A 5773-nucleotide genomic window follows, 5' to 3' on the forward strand; every position below is an offset into this window, starting at 1 on the left:
TAGTTATGTAACAGACGATGAATAAATGGCGCAATATCTAAAGATTAAGTGGAAAAGAGAAGATGTACTGTAAAAGTAAAATGAAGAAGAAATAAAGTGAATTACGCTATTAAATATCAAGAAGTAAAAATAGCTCAGTCCCTTGAGCTAAATAATATTTTGTTATTTTCAACTTCCAGCGTGTCGAAATGTAAATCAATTTATTTCTGTGGTTAGTTTCGAAGCAAATAACGTCCATATTAACGTGTACACTTAAATAACACACTTTTAAGTCAAATTTAATACATTTTCTTGAGTTAAATTGTTTAACTTTATTGTTTTAATTAAGTTAATTTGTAATATTGAGTAGGAGCAGTAGCGACCTGCACACGGAGAGAATTTTTTCTTAGAGATTATCCTGAAAATATAATAGTCGTGGGATAACATTTTATTTTCAAGAATTTTAATGTAAATCTCTCTCTCTCTCTCTCTCTCTCTCTCTTTTATTAATAAAACTACAATAAAGTATAAAATAAGTTTGATTAATTTTACTGAAGTGCATGGTAAAAATCTTTAAAATATTGTATTGTTCCTACTACAATTATCATATTTTCGGGATAAATTTTAAAACAAAATTCTCTCTGTGCAGAAATGATTAAAAGTAACTCAAATTGAATATCAATTAACAGTGTAGAATATAGTGAGTGAGGATCCCTATAAAAAAAAAATCTGTCAAATTATTTTAAGAAAGAAGTTATTAAAAAAGAGCCAACTTTTTTCTCAAAAGAGTATAAATATAAGAAAGTGTTTTTTTTTTTTTTTTTTGTAGATTTTTAACCTACTTGGAGATGATATATTTATTCAAATTTCATACACTGTTCTTGTTTAATTCTTGTTTAATTTTCGAAATGTTCCTCGATCTTAATGAATTTTTTAATAACTTGATATCTAGAAGGTTAAAATCTACAAAAAAAATTTTTTTTAACAAAAAACATTTTTGGACAAAAATTCACTTTTTCTTTAACTTTCTCTTTGTCGGGAAAGATAGCTTTCTTGAATTTCTCGTCCTGAAGATGTTATCATATCTGATATCACTCCTCGTATCTGTCGCGAGGACGGGGGATTTTTGGAAACTGATTTATCGCGTGATGCTGACTTTTTCCATTCGCACTCGCGATATGACGTCACGTCCTGACATATGCCGTCAGGAAAACCTGTCAGCAAGTCGATACACGACAGGCAGGCAGGCATTGCTCTTTTCAGATCTCCGCGGCTTTGCAGTCTAGCTCGCGGGCGACGATAAATCATCGCGCCACCGCCGTCAGTCATACAAACGGAAACACAAAAGAACTTTTACTCGATAAATTGCACGTCAGTCATAATGAGAGTGGACAAATCCAATGGCGCTTTGCCTCTTCACAAATAATAAATTTTGCGGATCTCTTTCATTGATTGTCCTGCGTTGTATTAATTGAAAAGGCTCTTCGCATTCTATTCTACGTCAGTTTTACTGCAACAAAAGTGAGAAAATAATTACCGTCGGAGACTGAAATTATTTTTCAACCTTAACATAAGTATAAAGCATCCCTACAAATTGACGTGCGTGTTCTACGTATCTAATGTTAAAAAATTAAATTAGAAAAGAGTTTTATTGAAAACTAATAAAACAATAATCAATGTCTCGCAATAATTGATGTGATCGCGATAAGTTACTTTTATAGAGGTTCGACTGTATCTAGACTCAATGAAAAATAATATATAATTTGTCCTTTAAATTGCGATACGATGAATTTTAATAGAACTATGAGCAATCAAAGTCAAAATAATCTTTTACTTAACTAAGCGAGTAACTCAGTAACAAAAGATCGTAGAAACATTAAAAAAAAATGATTTTGTAAGGAAAACTTCAAACTTTTAGGTCAGACAGTCAAAAATTTTTGCAAATTTTTTTGCATGACAAGCACAAAGTGAGAAGAAAATTCTCTCCATCTTTTTCAGTTCGTAGTTTTTTTTCTGTATGTAAAAATTGTCAAACTCATTGAAACTAAAAAAATATAGTAACCTTTTGAAAGTACAAATTTTTTAAGTTTTAAAATCTTTTTTTTTTTTATTTAAATTGTTCATTTTTAACGAAGATCTTGCATATATAATTTTGATCTTAAAAAAAAACGACGATAACTTTCTTTCCAATTTGGTAGAAAGCAATTATTATACTTATCTATAACAAAATATTACACCGTTTGTAAACGAGATATTGCATTTTGCTTTACTAGTAATAACAGAATGAACAGATTGAGTAATTACCTACAAGCAGCAAAAACATTTAGTCCAATTATCCTACACAGTTAGTCATTTATGTGTATATGTACAATAATTCTACATATAAAACTTGTATAATTGTCACTTTTATAATAATTGCCACTACCGTTTTTCTCTGAGTGTGAGCAATACGATTAATCGTTTTCGCAAAATTGACGGGTTGCAAGAGTCTACGAAAAGTTATCGCAGTCATTTTCATTTACATGAATTCTCAAAATTCTTAAAGATCTGAAAAGCTTAAAAAAAAAAAGAACGATTTAAGACTGTTGACTTTTCTAATTTATCACACCATGTACAATTTTACCGCGTAATACGAAAGCAGATTAAGCTTTTGTTTCACACCTCCACGTGCTTCTAATATTTATGGTGTGTTTCCTAGGGCATCGCACTCTCCTCTTATTGGTGTCTCCACGGGCCTGGCGTTTCCGTGCACACCCTCGGTTTTTCGACAAATTTCTCCCGAGCTAATCTCATGATGGTTACGGCTGACGGAAAACTTCCGCCTCTTCTTTTTCTCCCGCAGGAGACGTAACTTCTGCGAAAATTACTTTCAAGTAATATCCGATAAAATGATTCAAGTGAGGCTATCGCTAGCTGGAAACGCAGTCTGGATCTTTTTCAAAGATATATTTGCAGTGTTAAATTACTAGCTCCATCGAAAGCTAGACCATCGAAAGCATTTTTATAACGCAGATAAGTTATTTTTACATTTTCTCAAATGGGTTTTGTTATTAATAGAGCATATTTTATCTTCCGTAGAGATAAAATTTCTGTCGAGATAAACTTGGCGCCGTGCTTTATATAAAGCACATTTTTTAATCAAAATTAGACACGATATTTAATCCTTAACTGTGGACATACACTAGTAAATGTAAAGTTCTGGAAAAACTTCTCTTTTTAAATAAAGAAAAAGAGAAATAAGTACAACTCTCTGTTCTGCATATATATTTATTGCTGTAGTTCCTTACATTTTTTATCATTAATGGTGCACACAGAATCACGTTTTATCTGTTTTTTTTTTCCCGACAAAAACCTATTATAATTCCAAATAGGTTTTTAACATGATGTGTTGAAAGAGAGGAAACCGGACTTTGTCTTCCTCTATTTCGGAGAAATTTGTGAAATGCTTTTGCTTGTGCCAAGAAGATCCAGGTTACAGAGACGGAGGATTAATAAAACATACGGGTTAAAACATGGAGTGCATAAAGAAGATTATAATCGAACGTGGAGCTGTTTGAAGGGATCGACTAGAGAGGATCAATTTTCTTCGAACGAACGAGTGATTCTCGAGCGGTGTAAATCGCGATGGGAAAAGGGGCGCGGTGAGAGAAATAATCGCGAAACACACCTCCGCGGTTTCGTGCCACGATCGCGGAAACGATCGACAGCGGCGGCTGCACCGTCTCGTGTGGCCGATCGCACTAAATTGCACCGACGACGACGAGGCAGCCTGGTTTTCTGTAATGGATCCTCGCTCACGCGTGGCTGGCAAAACACGCGTGAACCGTGAAACCAGCAGACGCCTGCCGTTGCATTCCTTGGCGCGCACAATTGAGGCATTTGCTAGGAACATCGCAACCGCCAGCCGGGTCGCATACCGTCGTAAAGTTCAGCCGAGAGGGCCATATCGTTAACGTTTATGAGTTGGTTGACACCGACGAATACCCGGCTAAGTCTGTACGACATTGCGCGCGGTAAAGCCGATAGACGTCAGCGCAATTTCGCAGACGCTTATCGGATGCGCTCGAGGATAATTTATGTCTGAGAGCCAAACAGGGGAAAACTTCTGAAGAAATCTGAAGGAAAAATCGAGAAGAAAATATATTATAAGCATAAAATAAAATTGCAACAACTTGGAGAGAAAAAAAAATGGGCAATTTCGTAACGCAGATGGACGCCTCGCGTTACTTTCTTTTGTCGCAAGTTAATTTAGTTGAAATTGAAACTGAACATCAAGGATAAAAAGGTTGCTATTTTTGATGTTGATTATTTTCGGTATTTCGATAAACAAATAAATAAAAATTGCGATCCAACTTTTTATCATCCTGTATACTTATAGTATAACTGTTCACTATTTGGATCAACGTTACCGTTAATATCTCATTTATATTCCTAATTAATATTAACCCATGCAATTTATGTGTATCACGTTACCATACCGGATTTAATCTTCTTCGAAAAGCGGATCAATGAAGCTAGCACGTTCTATTAATATAAAAAAAAAATAATGACAGTTTCAGTAGCACTTTTTATAGTTCTACAGTTCTATTTAAAAATAAAAAAAAGTTCCGCATTTTTTGTATGAAAAAACCAAATATGAAAATATAGCGTGAACTCTATTAGAACTAACTGTCACTAAAACTGTTCTAAGCACGATTCTTTCTTAAAATGTCGGGCCGTTTTCTACATAGGTATATGTAAAATGTATAAAAATTGAAAATTATTGGAATTCTATTCTCAAAATGCATATATATTAGATCTTTGGTAGATCTATCGGGAATTGTTATTAAAAGTGCTAAATAATTTATCGCTTTCTTGTACTTTAAAAGAAAATTGTCATGCTAGAATTCGCGAAGTTAGCACGTCATATTTTCATATTTGATTTTTTCACGTAAAAAATGCGGAACTTTGTTTAGAACTACGAAAAGTGCTACTGGAACTGTCATTATTTTATTTTTTTTTTTTTTTATATCAAAATGTCGTGATAGCTTCACAGATTCTCGAGAAGCAGCGCCATTTCAAAAACGCAGGCACAAAAGACGCTTCGCTGCGAAAGCGCAAGAATCGCACGATTGTGTCTCGATTTAGAAATATCTCTTTCAAGCTTGTGCTGTGCATCAACGAGAAGGGAGGTATCGCCTCGACTCGCTGGACCGCGAAAATATATCCCACGTCTCCCATTTTTCTGTTCACTCTCTCGTTTTTTCTCGCCTCGCTTCCTTTCCGTATATCTCACCCACGCGCGGTATAAAGACATCATCATTTGTATGCAGCTGGTTCTTTTCGATGTAGGTTAATGGTATATGGTCCACGGAGATCTCGCTGTTGCTCGGTAACCTCTGGCAACTGGCTCACGCGTTCATTTCTGTTTTTTTTTTCTTTTTTTTTTTTTTATCATAATAACACGGAAAGTTACTTCGCAGACGCAATCTACGTTATTACACAGAAAATATCGATGAGAATTAAGAAGAATGTGACACCTACGATACGGAAGAAACTGGATCAGCGAATTAATAAGGATTTTTAAAGTGAAAATCGCGAAATGTGATGGGAACAAAAATTACATAAAATATTTCCGTTTGTTCTGGATGAATGAAGATGATCACGGCAGGATTTTTTTGCGGTTCGCCAATCGATTCGATTTATTATTTCGAAGTGAATATTACTTCGCGCGTTTACGTACTTCGTATCGAAAAACGCGTCGGACGTATCGCCTGCAAAAGAAAGAAGTAAAATAGAAATTATATCTAAATTA

General features: G+C 34.4%; 1 protein-coding gene across 8 annotated transcripts in view; it reads left to right on the top strand.

The window, feature by feature from the left end:
• LOC108750207 (colorectal mutant cancer protein) overlaps positions 1–5773 on the top strand; it is an 81084-nt gene that overhangs the window by 52149 nt on the left and 23162 nt on the right. The window lies entirely within an intron of this gene.

This window comes from Trachymyrmex septentrionalis, unplaced genomic scaffold (genome assembly GCF_001594115.1).
Source record: "Trachymyrmex septentrionalis isolate Tsep2-gDNA-1 unplaced genomic scaffold, Tsep1.0 scaffold331, whole genome shotgun sequence".
NCBI classification, from domain to species: Eukaryota; Metazoa; Arthropoda; class Insecta; order Hymenoptera; family Formicidae; genus Trachymyrmex; species Trachymyrmex septentrionalis.